At 42.0% G+C, this 22674-nt stretch overlaps 1 long non-coding RNA gene across 3 annotated transcripts in view; it reads right to left on the reverse strand.

Annotated features, from left to right (window-relative positions):
* LOC106560032 overlaps positions 1-22674 on the reverse strand; it is a 123839-nt gene that overhangs the window by 51414 nt on the left and 49751 nt on the right. For all 3 annotated transcript variants that reach the window (XR_005374187.1, XR_005374189.1, XR_005374188.1), the window contains one exon: positions 6792-7007. This is a non-coding gene — a long non-coding RNA (uncharacterized LOC106560032). The remainder of the gene's footprint in view (positions 1-6791; positions 7008-22674) is intronic.

Raw genomic sequence — 22674 nt, forward strand, 5'->3', positions numbered from 1 at the left:
AAGCCATCTCCCTTCCTTGAGGGCCATCTCTGAGGAAATGTGCTTCTTTGTTACCCTGTCGGCAGGATTTCAGTCATCTCTTTCTTGATCCTGCTGTCCCAGGGCTGTTGGCCAGTCACAGCTTCAGCCACCTGCCTATATCCACTTTAAACAAGAAGCAGGTAACAGTCTCTAAGTCTCCCAAATTCCAAGGAATGTGGCCAGCCTTTCCGAGTAGTTTTGTTGAAACTCTTCTTCATTTGGCTTAAAATCATGAAAATCATTTGGCTTGAAAAGAACTGATGAATACTGATAGAAGAAATGCATAGAATCCTCTTGGCTCTCTCCAGAGAAACACTTTCTTTCAACTCTTCAGTCTCTCCCTTGAATATATATGCTGGAAGAGGGTGATGGGCTAATGAAAACAAACCAATTAGTACAGACTCCACCCAGGTGGCCTGTTCTAGCACATCACCCTGTGAGTGTGGATACTTGGTACCAGTTGATTTGCTCTCTGAAAACTTTCCCAAAAATCTGAGACAAGAGTAACAATAACATCTAGCAACTTGTTACTCTTCTATATGCATTATGCATAACAACATTGCCTTATTTTACTGAGTACCACTATAAGAGTAGCCATCTTTAAACCTTGGGAAGATAAGAGATAAGAAATTGGAGAAAATGAAAAAATGAAGAAGAAATATATTTTGTATTTTTGAGGTCCTCACAAACTAGTGGAGACTATAGTAGAACTTTTTAGAATTATATATCTGTCCCTGGCCTGATGCCCCAGTTCTTTGGAAGCTCGTCCTGAACCCCCCTTAATGGACCCAAATAGCCATGTTTGTATGGTAATGCCATTCATTAGGCATGGCTCACTGGACCTATGACTGACATCTTCCTCAAGATAAGCTAATTATATTACCCTCTTACCAGTTACGGATTGGACTGAAAATAGTAACAGACTCTGTAACAGGAAGGGTAGGCATTTTCTACCCCACGGAACAGAGAAAAGAGAAAAATCAATCCACAGGAAAAGAGAATGGGGTAGACACACAAAGATACACAGAAATGACAGAGAGAGAGACTGTAAACCTGATTTCTAGTTACCTTCCTATTGACTGACTGCATCCCTGCCCTTGGGCTTACGATACTGCTTACATCCATATACAAATCCTCTTCTTTTGTTTAAGCTGACTAAAGTTAGTTTTCGTTTCTACACTCCTAAGCATCCTAAGCAATAGAAACATAATGCACACATAAAAAGGAGTTGAGAACAAGACAACAGCATATAGGTAGATTACCTTATTAGAGAAGATATCAAAGAAGAATGATTTAGATATCAAAGAATCAGTATTTAGAATAATCTTCAGAAGATGAGTGGGATTGCTCTAGGGAAGGTGGGAAGTAATCTAGGTAGAGAAAATGGTATGAGCAAAGGAAAGGAGGTGGAAAATTTAAACTTTAGCTGAGGTGCCTACTGTGTCAAGAGGTGTCATTGGGAAGATTAGATGAGGGCCAGATTTTAGAGAATCCTGAAAAGCATGAAAGAAAAATCAGGGAAGTTTATAAGGCTTTTTTAGCTGGGGTAACTTGATAGGATCTGTGCTAGCAAAGCTAAATTGTTAGAATAGTCCTCAGGAAAAAATAGAAGGTAAGGGAACTGGGTGTAGAAAAAGCAGGTGAATAAAGGTTAAAGGGGGACCAGTTAAAATATTGGAAGAGGAAGGAGAAAGACCAGTTTGACATTTCAGTGCTGAAATCAGAGTAGGGAGTGATGGTCTCATGGAAGAACCAATTCTATGTTAAATGGTACCAAACATGGCCACATCCTAGCCTATTCGGTCAGTAGCTACTGCCCTGATACACTACTGTTGAGCAAATTAGGTGTATGTTGTAGCAGACACTGCTGCTTCCCAACTAGCAGCAGCAGCTTCCCTCTTTCTTTGGGGAGCAGCACTTCACTCTCCTTTGAGAAATTGGGTCAGGAAGCTCTTCTAAATTTGTGTGTGTGTCTGTCACTGCAGGACTTCAGATGTGACACAGGCATCAACATCTCTGTAATGTCTCTGTCATGGAAGGAGATAAACAAAGCACCTTCTGACTCTGTAGCTCTCAGCCCTAGAGTTATAAACCCCCCCCCACCCTGGACTCATCTGCTGTGTCATTCCCACCCCCGATCAGACATCACTGGTGCAAAGGAAGCTCTGTAGGTATCCACCAGCTATCATAAAATTAGGCTTTCAGTGACCCCTGATCCTCTACTTAATACTTGACAGGATCTATGGCATTAGACTACCTGCGATTGAATGTTGGCTCTCCTACTTACCAACTAGGTAACCTTGGGCAAGGTAATTAACTTCACCATGACTCATTATCTTCACCCACACAACGGGGATGACAATAGGGCCTATATGATGGGATGTTATAAAGATTAAAAACAGTAAGTAAGATTCACAAAGTGCTTAGGACAGTGTTTGGTTCATAGAGAAGGCCCCAAAATGTTAGCTCGTAGAATAAGAAGCACTTGAACATGTTGGAGTTACTGTCCAAATAGAGTAGCTCAGCTTCTCATTGCATGAGAGCTGAGATGCTTGTGTTTGGCACATTTTCCCCATATGTCCAATAAACAAGACTGCCCATAAGTCTCATAAGTAATTTCATGTATCTGCTTAAGGGTACACTTTTACAGTAAACTCATCGTGGTGGGCCTATTCCAATGATACAGCTAAGTTCTTTTTTTTTTTTTTTTAAGACTCTATTTATTTATTCATGAGAGAGGCAGAGACATAGGCAGAGGGAGAAGCAGGCTCCACATGGGGAGCTGGATGCGGAACTCTATCCCGGGACCCCAGGATCACACCCTGAGCTGAAGCCAGATGCTCAACCACTGAGCCACCCAGGCATCCCAATACAGCTAAATTTGAAGTCAGAAGTTTTGCCAAGATTATACTAAGTGATTCTCTGATGAAACAAGTCTTTGGCTGGTAACACCTGTCCTAAATGTTTTCCTAATAAATGATACATATTTTTGAGATTAAAGAGGATTCTTTTGTCAACATTTATGACATCTGCATCTCCTTTTTTTTTCTTTGAAGTAAAATTGTCTTGGGTTTGAATGATACATGTTCATATGCCAGCACTGTTTCCCTCTTTCCCCCACATCACCCAATACCAATCCTATCTGCCAAGTTCACATGCAGCCTCAGACCTTTCTCAACACACAAGAAGACAGCCACCTCTGGCCCTTTAAAGATAATAGGAAATAAGATCCATTTGCCACTTAGGGTGATTTGGTCAGGGTGATAGACCTAAAAGTTGCCACTCTCTCAACAAAATGGTGACTCTGTCTCCCCAATCACTTGAATGAACATTGCAAAATTCCCATAATACTGAGAATCAGTGCTATAGCCATTTGCTAGGTAATCTGACTCTCAATGGACAGGATATCAAGGTAGCCACATTAATGAACAAGTTAACAGCATGATTTTTTTTTAGGGTCTCTAGGCTCCTTCCTTTTTACATCATTAGAAAGCTAAAGACTTGGACCTTACACAGTACAGTGCAAAGAGTTCATGGTAGAAGCCCTGGATCCAAGTCCCAGTCCTACCATGTAGTTTTAATGAGACATAAGGACAATAATACTTGTGCTGCTGACCTCTAGAGGGTTTCAATAATGAGCCACGGTGATCATTCATGTTTGTGTACATGCTTTGAATACCCTCAAATGCTCTGCTACCACAACAGAGCTTTCCCAACACCCACAGAAATGTCTTTGGTAAGATATGCCTCAGGGATATGCCATAAGGTCTGATATGAGAGGAATCCATTAAGTGCTTTCGTTTACGTTTAAAGACAGTATTCACTAATGACTAAATGCCCTGTTTAAAGGACCTTGTGGATAAACCCCATCTTGAATTTAGTCCCAAAGAGTAGCTATCACTTATCAAAATTTTATAGGATTTCTTCTCTCCAACAAGGAAAATTATGTAACTTTATTTCACTCTTTTGGAGCCAAGATCAATGAAAAACTGTTAAATTAGCACATCCTAGGTGCCTGGGAACATCTATTCAGGCTGTTCCATTCAAAGCGTGAACTCTACTGTTATTTTTAATTTGACTCTTCTACATTATATTGAATTGTATCTGAGAGCTCAAATTCTTTCACGAGAAGAAAAAATAAAAAGGAGATATCAATAAAGAAGGACTGAGAAATACTGCCCTGACTTTCATCCTAAAGAGCTTCCAGAAGAAAAAAGAACACATGTACTGCAGGTCAGATGATCACTTACCTGGGGGTACTTTCCAGAGCTCTCTTTCAACACTCAGATTCTCTGATTTTATCTGCACCCAAGGCATTATGGCAACTCCAAGATTATTCAGGACAAAGGAAACAAACCCAAGAAGCCCACCTGAGTCCATAGCCCAAGGAGTGGTCACTCTCCAGATTCCACCAGTGGGAGAGCCCCAAGGCTGGCTCACTGCCCGGTCCCTGGGACTGGGGACAATTGGAGCAAGAAATCCAACAGTAACATGCTCTTTACATTCTTTTTACAGAGGTGTCCCAAAGGGACAGAAAATAAAGCTGGTAACCAGTCCGATCTTGTCAACCAGATTTCCCTGAAAAATCAGCTAATGACATTTGCTAGGAAGTAGCCCCTGGAAAAACATTGCTCTTACCTCCCCAGATCAGCCCCTTTGATCATGCCACCTAGGAGAACACCCCAGAATCACTAGGACAACAACTGTGAATTAAATACTGAGCTTCATCAAAATGTTTTCAATGCCTTAAAATTAACTCAAAGTATTTTAAAGAATTAAATTGAACCATTCAGGCTTTCTTTTGCTAATTCTGTGCAATAACAAGCTTCTCCCCATTCACTTTTGGGAATCAAAAGTAAATAATCTAATGGTTAGTTCTCTCAGTAACCTTAATTTTGCCTCAGATATAAGAAAAAAAAAGCCACCTAGTGTCACCAAATAGCTGAAGGAAGAGAAAGGTTGGAAAGAGAAAGTGGATGCAAAAGATGAATGTCTCTCTTTCCAAGCTTTGCCCATGACCTGACCCTTCCTTACCCACAGGGATGAGAGGCCAGAACTCCACAGGCATTTTATGGAGAATATCTTGGGAGCATCCTGACCTGGCCTGAAGAGAAACCCAAGCTCATGAATGTCTGAGCATAGTCATCTGGTTGTTATAAGTAATAAACTCTCAGGATCGAAGATTGATAGATACATACATACGCAGATGATAGAAAATTAAGTAAATAATGTCTGTTTTTTAAGTGTCAGTGTTTCATCTCCCCAAATATCTCCCTCAATCCAAGATTTACTGTGTCTGAAATCTCACCATCACTATGCCTTTCAGTTAAGCCACACCCTTTGCAGACATAATTCAATAAATTTAAATATTGTTAAGGTTGACAGTTCATTATTTCTCTAACACCTTGGCCTTCATCAGATTGCCTTCCTCCTGACTGGAGGAACAAGGAAACTGGCAGATGTGGGGGCTTGGGGTGGTCTACAGGGAGCTGTAGCATGGCTAGCCCCAGAGAAGGAAGGCAAGCCATGCCCAGGACACTTTCTACCCTCACCATTTGATTGAGAAGCTGGTCCTAGATCCCTGCCTTGTCCGAATACTCTGACTTCATAGAAAGGTCAGGAAAAGATTTATCATTCCATCCTTGCTTCTAGGCTTCGAAGTAGAATTTCCAAAAAGTGAGGTGCAGGAGGGAAACACGCTTCAATCGGTAGGTCAGTCGTAGCTTGGTTAGCACACTTTTTAATCACCAGAAGAAATAAATGGTAAATGGTTAATTGCCGTTGGTAGTGGCATAGCTCTGAACTGCTCAGGCTGTAAGAAGAGAAGCCGGTGGGAATGAAAATAGCCAAAGAACAGCATTGTCACGGGCATTTCCCATGCAACACAGCCAGCCAAATCAATCAGGTTGAAAACACTGGCTAAAGGCCACTCTCCCGTCAATCCTGGCAGAGAAAAACCATAGCGACATATGTTCCCTTAAAAATGGAAAACTGCAATTCATTTCCAAAGTAATCATTTCTAGCGCCTGCCCCAACTTTTTATGCCTCTCTGAACTTCCTCGGTATATTTACAGAGCAAAACTTTCTTCCTGCGTATGTGTTCACGCTGTGTTTTATTTGCATTGCAGAATATCACTGTAGCCCCCCAAGTCCTTATAAATTAAGTTTATTTTGAGATGAGAGGAATAGAGCAGAAGCAGTCCCCGCTGTGACTTAATGTTGTAAGAGCTTATTTCTTTGTTTTTCTTGGGAAACTATATTGATGGGGCAGGCTGGGGAAGAAACAAAAGATAAAAAGCCTACCCCCAACTCCATGTCTGTTTTGACTCTCATTTTTAAAAAGCAAATGTATCCAAATAATCTCCTTCCAGATGTACTCAGATCAAATGGGGACACTGAGTAATTGAGAAACAAGATTTCCATCTGCTCTATCAATTGAAAGGCAAAAAGTGGAAAGGAAAAAAATTAAACCGCTCCTCTGTTGCCTGTGAGCATTGTCAATGGATGGGTAATTCAAGTGCTTGAGGACAGGGAAAGAGGGGCATCCTTGAGTGACTGGCAACTGAGCTCCAGCACAGCCAGGCGGGTGGGGGGTTGGCTGCTCTCCAAGCCTTTCTCCTGGGCCAGGGTAACATCCCCCCCATGCCCCACTCCATTGGCTGCTGTGTCCCCCACGCCCCACCCCCCCACAAGCCACAAGCATCCATGCATTTACTCATCTATTCAACCAATACCTGTTGGGCCCCACCACCACCTCAGCCTTCACTTACTCATTTGAATTTCACCAGGACCACATGAAATAGGTGCAGAAAGGCAGCTCATTGTAGTCCTCTGATATTATTAAGTCCCATACTGTATTAATCTTTTCACACGTATCTGCTTTGTCTTTCAAGCTAGATTGGAAGCTTTTCAAAAGCGAGAAGATAAGCCTCAAGCACTTGTCTTTCATTGTTCACATTCTCCAGAGTGGCTTGTAGCAAAGAGCCCTGCATATAACAACAAAAAGTAAAATAAACCCAATTTTTTTAAAAAAAGAAGGTTGATTTACTTCACTTTTAAATATAGTGATATGCCTGATAAGGCAAAGCTCAATCACTGGGAAGAAAACAGATTTTCTCCAGCCCTAGCCCTCCTTGCTTCTAGAGTATGAAACATCATGTTGGAGGACATTGTTACTCTGAAAAGAGTCATTTGAGAGGTCTTTCTGACTTATTTAGGTTAAGGCAAGTGCTTTAAGTGCTCATTCATTCTGAAGGAATTGCCTAAGCAGATGTCTTTGTCTTGGCGAGGAGCTCTGCAGTTAGAGGCAGGAGAGTCAGTCCCTGCCCTTTCCCTGGTGGGTGTCTGCATCTGCAAATTTATCCCAAGGCCTGGGAGCCTCATAATAGGAAGGGAAGTAACGCCCAGGGCCCTGCCTGAGAGGACAGAGGGGCTCCCTAGAAGAAATGGGTCACTAACAGAGCATTACTCTGCTCAGAATTTGCTTCTTGGTGGGGAGGGCTGGGATTAAACTGGTGAATTCCCTTTGGCCCTTCCTCCTCCACTGAGGAAGGTACTTGTGGGAAATGGCTGTATGCCATTTGTTAAGGACTAAATTGTGTCCTCTACCCAAAAGCCCTAACCCCCACTATGACTGTATCTGGAGAAAGGGGCTTTAAGAAATAGTTAAGGTTAAAGGAAATCATAAAGGTAGGGCCCTAACCCAATATGACTCTGGCCTTACAAGAGGAAGATCTCGGTCTCTCTCTCTGTCTCTGTATCTCTCTCTCTCTCTCTCTCTCCACCATGTGAGAACAAAGAGAAGGTAGTTCTCTGCAAGCCAAGAAGTGGGCTCTCACCAGGAACCAACCTTGATATGGGACTGCCTGACCTTGATATGGGACTTCCATCCTCAAGAAATGCATGAAAATAAGTATCTGCTGTTTAAGCCACCCAGTGTATAGTATTGTTTGACAGCCCAGGCTGACTAATACAGGTACTGTCTGTCTTATTTCGTGGACTGGAAAACTGAACTCAGAAAGGTTAAGTAATTTGCTCAAGATCATATAGTCAGTAAGTTGACAGAGCCAAAATTCTACTCCACATTCTTTTCCTTTTGCTAAACTGAGATGCTGATGGGAAGCCACATTCACTCTGACCCACGCTGTTACAGGAAGGGGAAGTAGGCTACTTAGACAATAAGAAATGGATAAGCCATTATAGTAGCCTTATTTGACCCGGAATAGGGAAAGAGCAAGGTTTACCAAAAAACCCTTGCTGAATGAATGAGTGAGTGAATGAATGAATGAATGAATTCCTCCAGGTTGGAGCTAGCAAGGTTTCATGGAAGAGTTAACAGTTAGGGAGCTGACATTCTTTCCCCAAGACCTGAGCCTTCCTTTGGTGAACATTATCCTGTCAGATGCCATGGCCACACACTAGTGGCTCCCTGGGCTTTGCAGACTTAACCCATCCTGCATGTCCCTACGGTGTCTTGTATGGCAATGACAACAAACAGATGTGTGCTGGTTCCTTGCTGGCACCCTCTTCTGCTCTCCTTTTCCTGCATTCACACCTTTCCTGCAGTCTGTGTAGAGGCTTCATAAACTGAATAAGACTTTTTGTTTTTCTTTTTCCTACATCTGTGCATGAGACCCACGTTGCCTGGAGACTCAGAGTTGTCATGTAGAGGGAATGAATACTTAACATATTTTACTGCTAGAACAACAGAAGACCTGAGACAGGCAGGGGCTGCGCTGAGTACACAACACCAGAACTGCACAGGAGAATGGGGAAAGGAGGAGGCCATACTACCCCTTTTTTATCCTGCTCTCAGGAATACTAGGAGTGGGGCAATAGGAGGGAATGGAATGAGGTATGACCTTGGAAGAAACCTGGAGGAGATGCAAGATCTTCTGATCTGGGGGGGCCAGGGTGAGAGGAGGGGTTGCTCAGGAGTCAGGACCTACATGGCTGGCTCCAGGGAGTGGCAGGGGAGCAGAACGAGAGGGTGAAAGCTAAGCCAGCATGTTACCCAAAGCAGGAGGCCCCATGACTGTCCATCTGCTGGCTCTGGGACACGGTCTTCAGCCCGCAGCAGCCTGTACCCTGCCTGTGGATTCTCCACCTGAGGGGGTGGAAGCACACCCAGCTGGGACCCACACTGCCTGAATCCCACCCCTACTGCCTTCTGCGACTCCCCTTTCATTCAGCAGTAATATAGTAGTTAATCCATAGAGTTTACTGTGTAACTACATGTATAGGTATATATGTACGTGTGTGTGTGTGTGTGTGTGTGTCATATATACTTATTTATTCTTTATAACAAAGCTCTATGGTGGATACTGTTATAGTATCTCTAGTGTAAACCTCTCGATGGCACAAAGAGATTAAATAAACTGCCTAAAGTCATACAGAGCTGAATGTCTGGCTCCAGATCCCTGGTTCTGACCACTATTCAACTGTCTCTCATTACTCAGGATACATTTTAGATTCCTTGAAACAGAGGGTATGAATCCTAAGAAGTATTGGTTTGAGAATTGGAAAAGTAGGTCTGCGTGGTACTTTATTGAAGACCCTCATCCCCATTACACATGACCATCCTCTACTCTGTGTTGGACTCTCTAGGTCCATGAGCTATCTCTCACATTATTTATCTTGATACATCCATAGCCCAAGGACCACACCCTTCATGCACAAAGAGCTAACTGAGTAAATGCTAAATATATTGAGTTACTGGAAGTTAGTAATAAAAGCCTTAGGTTTGAACATGTTTTTTAGCACCCTTCAGGGTCTTAGTGCACCTTTCAAAGAGGCACACACACATACCACAAATGGAGCCCCCTGAATCATAGTACTCTCCTGTTTGGACCAATAACCAGTCTTTCATTTTCCAGAGAGTATGGAAGGAAAGACAAAAGATTAAAAATTATCTTTTTTAAAAGATTTTATTTATTTACTCATGAGAGACACAGAGAGAGGCAGAGACATAGGCAGAGGGAGAAGCAGGTTCCCTTTGGGGAGCCTGACACAGGCCTCAATCCCAGGACCCCAGGATCATGCCACTGAGTCACCCAGGTGCCCATTCCTTTTTCTTGTAAACTCCAACTCAGCTACTGTACCAGACAGGTCAGTGTGCACACTGTTTCCTTTCTAGCTGCACTTCCTCTGTTCCCTGCAGTAAGCCTGATGTGGGACTCGATCCCAGGACCCTGGAATCATGACCTGATCCAAAGGCAGATGCTCAACCACTGAGCCACCCGGTGCCCCTCCAATTTACCTTTAGTAATTCTTTAAACTTTTCTGGGGTGCCTCTGTGGCTCAGTTGGTTAAGGGTCCAACTCTTGATTATCTTGATTAGGACTCAGGTCATGATCTCATAGTTGTGGATCAATGCAGTCTGCTTGTCCCTTTCCCTCTCCTTCTCTCTCTCTCTCTCTCTCTCTCTCAAATAAATAAACAAAATATTTTTTAAAAAACAATGTTTTACACTTTTCACAGAGTTTTTAAAGATATATCACCTCAGTGCATTCTTACTGACTTTGAGTGATAGGTAGTTAAAGGAGCAATATCATTCCTACTGTAGAGGTAAAGAAATTGAGGCATTTAAGAGGTTAAAGGATGTATCCAAGATCATACAGCTACTCAGTAGCAAAGCCAGGACTGAAATGCCAATACCTATTTCCCAGTTTCCAGTCTGGCATTCTTTCCTCTATAGTTGGAAGCACTGCTTAAACAGTGGATATATTTCTCATTCTCAGAATCCATAAGCTTTATCCCACAAGTACCTTTCTGGTACACAAGTACCACCTGTTGGAAAGGGTTTGGGGAAGTCATTTCACACAGAGCCTTGCAGAAGAAGCTTTCCAAGGACCAGAAGCATCAGCATCACCTGGGAGCTTGTTAGAAATGCAGAACTTTTGGCCCATCCAGGACATATTGAATCTAAACCTGCATTTTAACAAGATCTGGGTGATTTGTATACATGCCAAGTTTTGAGAACCACCAGTATAGAAGACATGCACACAAGGGCAGTCAGCAGTGGGTAGAGAGAAGCTGAATCTTCTCGGGTAGGTTCTATGAGAGTTTCATGGATATTTTATGCATCTGCTTGCATTCAGATACTGATTTGGTGAGCACTACCTGGTTCTCACAACAAGAATGTGAAGGAAGTGGCACATACCTTAGACTTGGACCTGTTACAAACTTGAAGCAGCATAAACTGGGGAATACACAGATGAGGCTGGGTACCAGGAAGTCTCTCACATGGGAAACCGGGGAAGGGGACACCCACCTAAAGACATTTATGCATGAATTGTCTGCCCATAAATAGGGTACTGACTAGCACCATTCTGCTATCACGTGTCTTCTGATGCTGTCCTGGGGCACTGCGCCACTCAATATTCAGAGCACATAAATATAGTCCTGCTTGGTATAAACCAGTGACTCTGCATTACAGACAATGCTGCCTCAGTTGATTTCATGGATGTCCGTCCCCTTGTCAGTGGACAGGTGGTAGGCTGAGTTGAATTCAACTCCCTCCTCCCACCCCAATTCTCTCCATTGGCTCTCATGCCAAAGGAAGTCTGAGTCAAACACTATTTTTGATTTTTTATAAATTGTCTCTAAGGATGGTGTTCGGGCTACAACATGCAGAATGTTTTAAAGGATCAGCTTTTAAAATTTGCCTGGAAAAATTAAACATATTGATAAGATTTTCTTCACCAAAAGAAGCACTTGCTAAGCCAGTATGAACTTGTCCATTAACCTTAATGGTGCCGTAGTAGGTTGAGTAGCACTCCCCAAAAATCCATGTCCATCCAAACCTTTGATTGTGACCTTACTTGGAAATAGGGCCTTTGCAGATGTAATTACAGTTAAGATGAGATCATATAGGGGTAAGCCCCAAATCCAGTGACTGGGTGGCCTTCTAAGGAGATGGATATCTGTAGATACACAGACAAGCATAGGTAAAGAGACCATGTGAACGTGTAGGCAAACATCAGAGAGATGCAGCTACAGGCCAAGGAACCACCAAGAACCACACCAACAACCACAAGAAGCCAGCAAAAGGCAAGGAAGGGTTTTCCAGAAGGCTCATGACTCTGCCAACACTTTGATATTGGCCTTCTAGCTTCCTGAACTGTGAGAAAATGCAGTTCTGTTGTCTGAAGCCATGCAGTTTGCAGTACTTTGTTAAAGCAGCCTGGAAAACTAATACAGTAGCTAATAACTAATGTGGCTAATGTTATTTTGAGAGCTTGGCCCATGCCAGGTACTGCTGTGAGCACTTCACATGTGTTTGCCCGTTTAATCCCCCATGCAACCTTCTGAGGGAGGTACTATTTTTCTCATATCCCATAAAAGATATCAAGTCCCTTGCCCACATCGGTTACCCAGCTGATGCTCAAGCAGGTTCTAACTCAGATCCTATTTGGAACCTCCAATCATGAGTTCTGACAGTTGAGGAGAGACACTGAGAAATGTCTGCGGGCAAGAGTTGGTATGAGCACGGAGGTGCCCTGTTCCTGCTACTGTCTCTACCCCACTGACAGCAGAAATAAGGATCCATGGGAAGCAGTGGAACAAGCAGGATGCTTGGCCACCTAGTAGCAGAAGTTAATGCTGTTTGGTTTCCAGGAAATTGAGTTATTAGTGAGTGCTTTCAATTAAGAAAAGCCCCAGTGTGCTAACCTAAGCTAAAAAGAATTCAGGGGCTTTGTAGTGGACATTCCTGGGAGGACCAGCAGGGCCAAAGCTTCAAAGAGTACAAGTAGAAGAAGACCCATTTCACTCCTAGACTTGAAAGGGAGTGGACTTGCAGCAGCAGCTGGGAGGAGTTCCAAGGAAAGAGTGATCTTGCTGAGTTCAGACATTTCATTCTTTGAACGTATTTCCCTTAAGTCTGTTACGGCATTTAGGAGCTATTTCTAAAATTACCATGCTCATGTACAGCTTGGGTTGGTTGAGAAGGTGGGCTGGATCCCTGGACTCTGTCAAATCTTTCAAGGGGGACCCCACTGTTGAGCCACAAGCTAGGAGGAGCTGGAATGCCATGTGGTCACAGACTGTTCTCACTGTAAATACAATGCTTGAAGCTTTAAAGAGATGTATGGAATGAACATATCCAACACACAAAGTCTATACCAGGGTTCCTCAGACTCTCAGGTGGTTTTTTGGGCTCAATCATTCTTTGTTGGGGTCGGGGGAGCGGGGGAGTGTGTGTGCACTGTGGGATGTCCAGCAGCATTCCTAGCTTCTTATCCACTGGATGGCCAAAAGCATCTGTCACAGATGTGACAACCAAAAATGTACCCAAAGTACGCACCCCACTGAGAACAACTACTCTACAGAGAGTAACAGAAATAGGCCACCCTCAACTTGGGAAAGTCTTCAAGGTTTGTTAGGCAGCTCAAGGGAGAGATTAGATAACACTCCCTTTTCACATCAGCTCTGCTCACACGCCCTTAACCCAGATTTGGCTACAGACCCAAAAACCTTCTCTGCCCTGTTTCTCTCATCCTCCCTCCAACACTACTCTCTCCTCTCTTCCATCCCTAATCCTTCCTATTCTCCTTTCTTTGCCCATTTTTTCTGCTAGTCCCAAAACATTGATGTTCTGCAGTTTCCTTGGCTCTCTGTTCTGCTTTCCTTGGTTAAGTGTCACTTACCCATAACCCCATTTCTCACCTACATGTTGACAACTGACTTCTAAATCCCTGTCTTTAGCCTGACACTGCTCTAAGCTTTAACTAAAAAGTATCAAGCTAATATTCCAGTATTCCCAGCCAGAGAGCTATCATGTTACACAGATATCTCAAAATCAAATTATGTATAACCAGGTAAAATATTTATCAAAACTCCAAGCAGCTTGGTGTCATACCACCAAACCATCTGATCAAAATCTTATCAAAATTCTGAGAGGCCTCCATTCCGTAAGTTCCCCCATGATCAACTAACCTCTAGGCACTGTAATAGACTCTACCTTGATTGTTCCCTCCAGTCTGTGCCCTTCTCTCCACTCTTGCTGCTACTGCCCTGCTTCAGCTCTCTTGCAGGACTATAAATCTGGATCTCTTCATCACCATGTGCCCCCACTATTGTTAAAGCACCATTCCAAAACAGCTAAGATCCATTCCCCCACTTCTTCCCATGCTGCTAATATGAGAGGCTCCATGATACTCAGGCCAGCTACTTAACCCAGAAACATGAGCCTCACCATTAGCTTTTCCTCCTGCTCTCCTGTTCAACGAGTCAACGCGGTCATCATCATTCTATCTGGCTTCATCTACTCCTCTCTTTCTACTTCTGCTACCTTAGTCTCTGCAACTGTTATATCTTGTCAGGACTGTTCAGTAGGTCTCCCTGACTCCAATATTTACCCCATCCAATTAATATCACATGCGGTCACTAGAATGATCCTTAAAAATAAAAATCAGCCATATAATCCAGCAATCCCACTTCTTGGTATTAACCAAAAGAATCGAAAGCAGGATCTCAGAGATGTCTGCATGTCCATGTTCACTGCAGCATTATTCACAATAGCCAAGAGCTGGAAGCAATCTAAATGTCCACTGATAGATGAATGGATAAAGAAAATGTCCTATATACATGCAATGGAATATTATTCCATGTTATAAAAGGAGATCCCATCACAAGCTATCAAATGGATGAACTTTGAAGACTTAATGCTTCAATGAAATAAGCCAGTTACAAAAAGACAAACGTATGATTCCACTTACAAGAGGTATCTAAAGTAGCTAAATTTGTGGAGACAGATAGAATGGTGATTACTAGGAGCTGGGGAGAGGGGGATAAGGGAAGTTGTTCAATGGGGATAGAGTTTCAATTTTGCAAGATGTCAGAGTTCTAGGGATCTATTGCACAACAATGCATATATATTTAACATTACTGAACTGTACACTTAAAGATGGTAAAGATAGTAAATCCTATATTATGTGATTTTTTTTCCACAATTAACCAATTTTTTAAATAAAAATCTGTTCCTATAATTGCCTGTTGTAAACCCTTCCCTGACTCACTTTCTCTTCTGGTCTTTGCAAAATCTGTCTGCTGCTGTGCTTGGAACCTTCTTCAAAACACCTCCCCTCCTCCACTTCCTCAGCTCCTGGCAAGTGCCTTCTGGTCCTACTGTACTCCTTCTGCAACTTGCCTCCTTTGTGCTAATGTGGCCCCTAAACTTACCCCACTGGGGCACTCACCCTACAAAGACTTTGCCCATTTACCATGTCTGTTCACCCTAAGAGACTGTGAAGGCCTCCCACACAGGTACTTCAGCAACCTTCATCTCTGCATCTCTGGAGACCAGCCTGCTGCCCAGCTCATTTAGCAAAGTATTCCTTAGTGCTGTGCTTAAGAAGATTTCTGTTGAATTATATTTTCCCATTTTTTTTTCTAGCTGAAATGAATATTTCCCCAGTTTTCCCAATCTGATTTTTCTGCCTCCTTTTTTAGTCTTTTTCCTCTGTAAACTTCCAACCCTAGCCTGGTCATGCCTTAACTAACCTCGGACTTTCCAATTTCATTTTCCTTATACTTCTCTCCCATGGCTGCTGGATTCCAAAGCTTTTCATCAATGTCATTTCCTTCTGACAGTATGTAGGACAACCCACTGAAGTAGAATAAAGTCGCATTTTAACTGAGACCTATTACAATAAAGGAGTAAAGCAGTGACCAGAGGGATTATTTACATGTAGTTTGAGGGATTATCTGCTCTCTGAGCCACTGGAGAGGAGATTTGTGAATATTTCTCCACCTCAGTTTTAAAATGTAGATTTTATTATTATTCCATTCTGGTGAGGCCAACAGAACTGGAGATGGCTGTCATTGAAAAGATATTTGGTTACTCTCAGTTCCCAGGAGGAAGGGGCACATCACAGCATCAGAGCCTTAGGAGGAAGGAGTGGGATTAGTCCGGAGGTAGAGGAAGCAAGGAGAGAGCATGGGTGAGAACTTTTCTCATGGTTTAGGCTGAAAGAAATGAATGAGGCAGGGTAAGTGGGCCATACACATTTATGATTGGCTAGTTGGAATACCTGAAGTGGACTTTAGGGCATAAGGGCTGTCCCTAGTTGTCTTTTTACCTGGCCCTGCAGTGATTATGGCAGGGTATAGTGGTCCAGAGTGTGAGATCCCAAAAGAGGAGGTGGGTAGGGGAGACGGGCTTTGGATCAGTTGGGTTTTGGTCTGCATGTGGAAGGTACAGGGGAGTCATTATTTATCCCTTAGAAACTGGCTTACCTTGGGTAGGACAATGTCTCCCCTATCAGCTAGTCTCCCAAGATATCAGAGCATCATAAAATACAGAAAATAAAAAACATGATAAATACACTTCCTAACACCAGAATCAGACCATAGGGCATGAAGTATGGCTGCAGAGAGAACAAAGAAAAGGGAAAAATATGGATAATATTGCTATTAACAATTCAGGTAACCCAGAGCATTCCCTGACTCTTAAGAAGTTGATAAGAAAAAAATTCTTCTAGCTACAGATTAAAAATAACCACTCACTTTCTGAGAAGCTGGCTTCTAAAACATTTACTTTAGATTTCTTTTTATGTGAAGTGATAAATATACATTTTTCCCATGGAGAATATTTATGAAAACTTTTCTGGGAAATGTCTTTTTGCTAAATATAGGGTCTCTGGAGACAGATCAGGAAAACAGCCCCCCAAATGTGCTGTCAATTGTGACCTGACAGTCTGAATTACCATATTTTTATATTGTAACTCACTTCCTTTAATGATATATATATTCTACTAATGGTGTGAAAGAGATGGAAACTGGCAGCTTTAATGGTGTGTGATGTATGTGCTCCCTAACCATTAAACGCAAGGCTTTTCCTGAGATAAAGGGAGCTCCAACTTGCCTTCATCTGGGGCATGGGCTTCAGCCTGACACTCAGCAGAGGTGACTTTGGTGGTGACGTGGCACATGAATCCCATCTCTTTAGTGCATATTAAAGTTGACCACCCGGCTAGACTTCGACAGTTGGTATGCCATTTCCTTTTCCAGACTGCCTCCCTCTCCCCTTACTTGGGTCCCTCCCTCTCTCCTTTTTTTTTTTTTTTTTTCTGTCTTCCTGGATGAGGCTTTAGCCCTCAGCACTTACTGGAACTGATTGTCAATTCAAATGACTGCACCCAGGGGTCATCCTGCTGGAGGATAGGCACGACCATGTGTGTTCGCATTTTGGAAACTGGGGTGTTTAAAAGGAACCTGAGGTGGTGTTTATACAGTAGACTGTCTGAGTGTGCCCCTATCTGGTGGCCCTTGCTGGAGCCCAGGACACCCTGTCTTGCTGGCAGACTGTGGTCTCCTCTTCCCGCATAGAGGGTGTCAATGCCTTCTCCTTGTTTGGCTGGGCACTGAGAATAGACTCAAGCTTCCAAGCTCGACAGAATTTCCAGATAGAGCATATCTGTCATAGCCACTTTCTGTGATGTGCTGCGTCTGCCCCTCATGAAGACATGGGTGGTGCTTGTGCTTTGAGCCCTGTGAAGACATCCCGGGCATTGTCACTGTTGCCTGAGCTTCCCGCAGCTCTGCTTCCTCTCCTCCTCTTTCTTAGGCTGAGAGCTGTGAATTGCCGCCCCTAATCCTATCAACCCCTGACTACTGTTTGTCTTCTCAACATCAGGTCTACAGTTTTCTTAAGACAAAAATCATACAGATACTTCACATAAAATCCAAGAAAAAAAATTAGAAGGCACTAAAGGGACTGCTTAAGAGATACTTGACTGCTTGACCATCAATCAAAAACTTTGTCCGTGAGACTGGCCCAATATCTGTACTGGCCCTTAAGGAGAAAAGAAATCCTGACTTTTAAATCAAGAATGTGGACAAATATAGATAGCTATAATAAATTAAAGGATATTTTTTGAAAGTTGCAATAAATGAAGAGATATACTGTGTACCTGTATTTGCAAACTAAATATTGCAAAAATGTCAAATATTTCAAGATGAAGTTCAGACTTTAATGCAATCTCAATCATACTCTCAAAAAAAGTTCTAAAAAAAAAAAAAGTTCTCCTTTGAACTTAGTACATAGTAACTATGGAGTTCATCTATGAGAGAAAACAGATAAGCATAACAAAGGAAAATAACAAACGAGACTATTTAGTTTGAATAAAATAAACAGTCCAGAATTAGACCATATTACAAATAAGAATTTTATATGTAGTGAAAAGATATTATTAATCAATAAAGGCAAAGGTGGAAATATCCCATAACATTGGTTTTGCTGATTAGCATTAGAGGAAAGATTGCTTTAGGTCCAAGTAACATGATAAATAACTTTGAAATGAATAAGAAGTTAAATGTAAAACTGTAACAATGAAAACATGATCATAGATACTCATGTCACTGTAGATTTTTACTTCTGGAAAGTTTGGAGGAGGGACAACTTTCTAAGTACAAATGTGATGAAAGAAATCAGAGAGAACAAGGACAGATTTGTAAGAAAAAGTTAAAAACACCTAACCTCCAAGGAAAGCTATTAGCCATGGCAATGTATTTCAGGGACCATAGGAAAGATTATATTATTGGAAATGATAATCCTGCTTTCATATAAAATATGGGAAAAGCTTTACACATGAAGATGTTTATCACAATATTGTCTTGGTAGCAAAAAATAGAAGTAAACAAATGTCCAGTGATAAAAGAATAATCAAGCTGTTATGAATTGAATTTTAAAACATCTCCGCAGACTCTTTTATCACCCAGTCAGCTAGACATATTCCTTCCCTTTGAATCTGGGCTGACTTGGATTACTGGTTAGTGTAGCTGGAGGGACACTATAGGAAAGTCATAGAAGCCATGCAACTTCTGCCTGGCTGGTTAGAACATTGCTGCTGGAGCCCTGAGCCACCACAAAAGAAGTCCTTGCATCCTGAGATTGCCATATTGTGAGGAAGCCCAAAGTTGCATAATTCAGACCTCCACACCTGAGATGCTCTGAGACTACGTAAAGAGAGATGGAAGCCTGGCCAACCCCCAACTGTCTCAGCCACCATGTGATGGCAACTGCTTAAACTTAAACCACTCAGACAAGTCCTTCCCAAGTTCTCAGCACCTGAGACATAATACAATGGCTGTTGTTGTTTTAGGTCACTAAGCTCTGAGTGGTTTGTTGCACAGCAATGGATGACTAAAATGGAAATCCCTATTACACAGAACATGAAACAGCCATTAAAAAGCTTAATTGAAAAGACTATGTAAAAACACAGAAATATTCCTTTACATGCTATCTGGTGAAATCACAAGACAAAAAAATTTTGTACATTATAATTGTAACCATTTAAAATACCTACCAAAAAAGGCAAGAATGGAGTAAGGGCTGTGTTAAAAGTTGGGTTAGATTGGTAGTATTGGGAGATATTATTGTGCTAATGTCTAAACTCACTAAAATGTAGCTATAATGACTGTGATTATGAGAACTACTTATCCCACACACAAAAAAACAAAAAACAAACAAACAAAAAGCAAAACAAAACAAAACAAAAAAACTAAAAGTCCTATCTTAAGATACTGGTTCAGCAAATGGAAAAAAAATAGAATTGTGTTAGAAGCACAAAAGTTTGTTCCTTCCCCAAAAGTGATTATGAATTGGAATGGAAACCCTTGAAGTATGTGTGTTGAAATGTCAAAGCTATGACTCCCATCGTTCCAAAGTTTGAAGAGAGCTCACAAATATTATCCTCAGCTGAATATGTATGTCAGAATTTTTCTTTTTATTTTATTGGTTTTATTTTTAAGACAGAATATTACATAGGTATTTTGTATCAAATCCAAACAACCTAGGGACATCTGGGTGGCTCAGCCAGTTAAATGTCTGACTCTTGATTTTGCCCTAGTCATGATCAGGGTTGTGAGATAGAGCCCTGTGTCAGGCTCCACTGACCTGCTTAAGATTCTCTCAAAAAAAAAAAAAAAAAAAAAAAAAAAAGATTCTCTCTCTCCCTCTCCCTCTGCCTCTCTATTGCCCTCTTTAAAAAAAAAAATACAAATGATGTGGAATTGTTTGAGATGTCCAAATGAAAATACAGTTTTAGAGTTACGTCTCCTGGGACCAGATTAGAGACTACCTTCCACTTACATCATGTCTCCTCGGGAACATGTATGACTTCTCATCGCCCAATGACCAACCAACTACAGGACACACTCACACACACACATATAAGCACACACACACACACACACACACAATATGGGATGATGGACTAAGACTCCATAGTGGCAAATAAAACACCTGCCAGGAAAAGGGTGACTATAGTGATACGTGGCAGTCACTGGCTTATTGTAGTTTTGTTAAATCCCACATGGCAAGGATTGCAAAGCTGCCTTTACAGGCCTGAGGGTAAGTTGGTCAGTGGGCCATCTGGTATTCTGTGTTCTATCCTTGGAGAGCATGTAGGTTTTGGAGAGGATACTCATCTTGGAGGCCAATGGCTCACTTTCTGCAGGCGCAGGTTCGGGATCAGCAGCATTATCTCAGGAGTTGAACAATTACAGACTTTTGCAGGTAAAGATAATAGTTACTTACAGCAATGAAATTCCCTTGAAAATCTGCCAAGCTTCTTGTCTATTTATTTTCCTACAGTCAGTCACTCTGTGTGCAAGATCTTATCTTGACCTAATCTTTATGCCTAAGACTTAAGTCTAGATGTTGGCAAACTTGTCCTATAAAAGGGCTAAATAATAAATATTTTGGACTTAGTGCATCCAAAAAGGCAAAAATCAAGAAGATCATGCAGGCAATTAGATAATAAGAAAGAAGATAAATGTCCAATTTTTTTCTCACCTGTTTCAGGGCCGGTTTGCCTGACAGATTGCAGTCTGCCAACCACCGCTCTAGTCTGTTATGCCTGGCCCTTGTGCAGCACACACTTCCACTCATCCCACAGTGATAACCTTGAAGTCACTGAGTCAGTAGGCTTCAGAACAAAGGTGACACCCTATCTGATCTTTGTCACTGTTATTATTTTACTAGGCTTATGGTGATGCAGAGAACTTAACAGAGCATGTTGAGCAAGGCCTGCAGTTGTAAGCTATATCCTGATAAAGATAGATTTAGAATCGGTAGATTCAGAATCTCTACTAACCTCTTCAGTCTGCAAGACAAATGTCCTTGGTATTTTCAGCCCTGCTGGGTCCCCGATATTACTGCACTTTCAGTTGGCTTAGGTTGCAGGATGCAGGAAAACCCTATTTTAGCAAAGCCATACTCCTTTCTACCAACGCCTAGAGGCTGTTAACCCAAGCCAGACGCTCTTATGGCAAGTGTCAAGAAACAACCAACACACACCATGCTGTAAAAATTTCCCACCAGTTCCCTAAAACTGCGGATTCAGTATGGCCCTACTCTGCCTCCCAGTGAACTCAGAGAAGTAGTTTTAGTAAATGTCTTGCCACCACATAGCAAGGCTCACCAGTTTGTTAGCCTGCAATCTGTGCATCCTCACCCACTACTACCCAACCACTTCCACTAATCTTATGTCACATGCTGGCGGTCTATTACTTGCAGCCTTCCACTTCAGAAACCAAATTCTGTCTTACAGCGATTGTAGTTTTGGCTTTGATCTTATGGTCCAGGATTATAGCATCAGCTTCCAGAGAGCAAGATGGAGGAAGAGATAAAATCAAAAAGGGAAAGAAAGGAGCATGTGCAAGATATCTTTAAAAGAAGGCTCTTAGAAGCTGCTAAATGATGCTTTTACTTGCATACTGTTGGCCAGAGGTAGAGACACAGCTGTATCTAACAATAAGAGGATCTAGGAAGTGCCACCTCCATCCTGGGTAGCCATGTCTCTCTAAAGAATGGAGCTTTATCACTTTGGAGTGAGAATAGTAACAAAGGGCTGACAGGTGGTCTGTGCCATAGAGAGGTGCTGGTATAATTCCCATTTTGAAGATGAGGACACTAAGGCTTCAGAAGGTGAAGCTAAGTGCTGCTTGAGAATAAGTGGTAAAAACCAAAAAAGCAAACCAGGCAGTCTGACTCAGAAGTCTCATGTTCTTAACAAAGGGTAAACCAGTTTCCATGTAGGGATCCATAGTTCAGGGGGTACCCGTCCAATGTGCATACAAATAGATGGTCCTTGAAGGTAACAGCTGTGCACTTCTTCTCTAGGGACATTTGGAATCATGACATGTTTTAGCAAATTAGGAGAGTTAAGTTTGAGAAAATAAAGGGGAAAAAGGAAGTGATGATCCAACAACAGATGAATGGGTACCCGAAATGTGATATATATCCATATGGTGAAATATGATTTGGTCAGCAAAGGGATGAAGTACTGGTGCGTGCTACAACATGGATGAACACTGAAAACACTGAGCTCAGTAATCAAAGCCAGTCACCAAGGTATGACTCCGTTTATATGAAATGCCCAAAATAGGCAAATCTTCAGAGACAGTAAATTAGTGGTTTCCAGGGGCTGGGGAAGTGGGGATGGGGAGTGACAGTATAGACACAGGGTTTCTCTGGGGATGATGAAATGTTCTAAAATGGACTGTGGTGATGGTTGCACAATATATGAATATACTAAAAGCCATTGAATTACACACTCTAAATGGATGAATTGTATAGTGTGTGAATTATATTTCAATATAGCTGTTACCAAATATAAAGCCCAAGGTGAAACTGCTATAGGAAAG

This window comes from Canis lupus, chromosome 19 (genome assembly GCF_011100685.1).
Source record: "Canis lupus familiaris isolate Mischka breed German Shepherd chromosome 19, alternate assembly UU_Cfam_GSD_1.0, whole genome shotgun sequence".
NCBI lineage: Eukaryota > Metazoa > Chordata > Mammalia > Carnivora > Canidae > Canis > Canis lupus.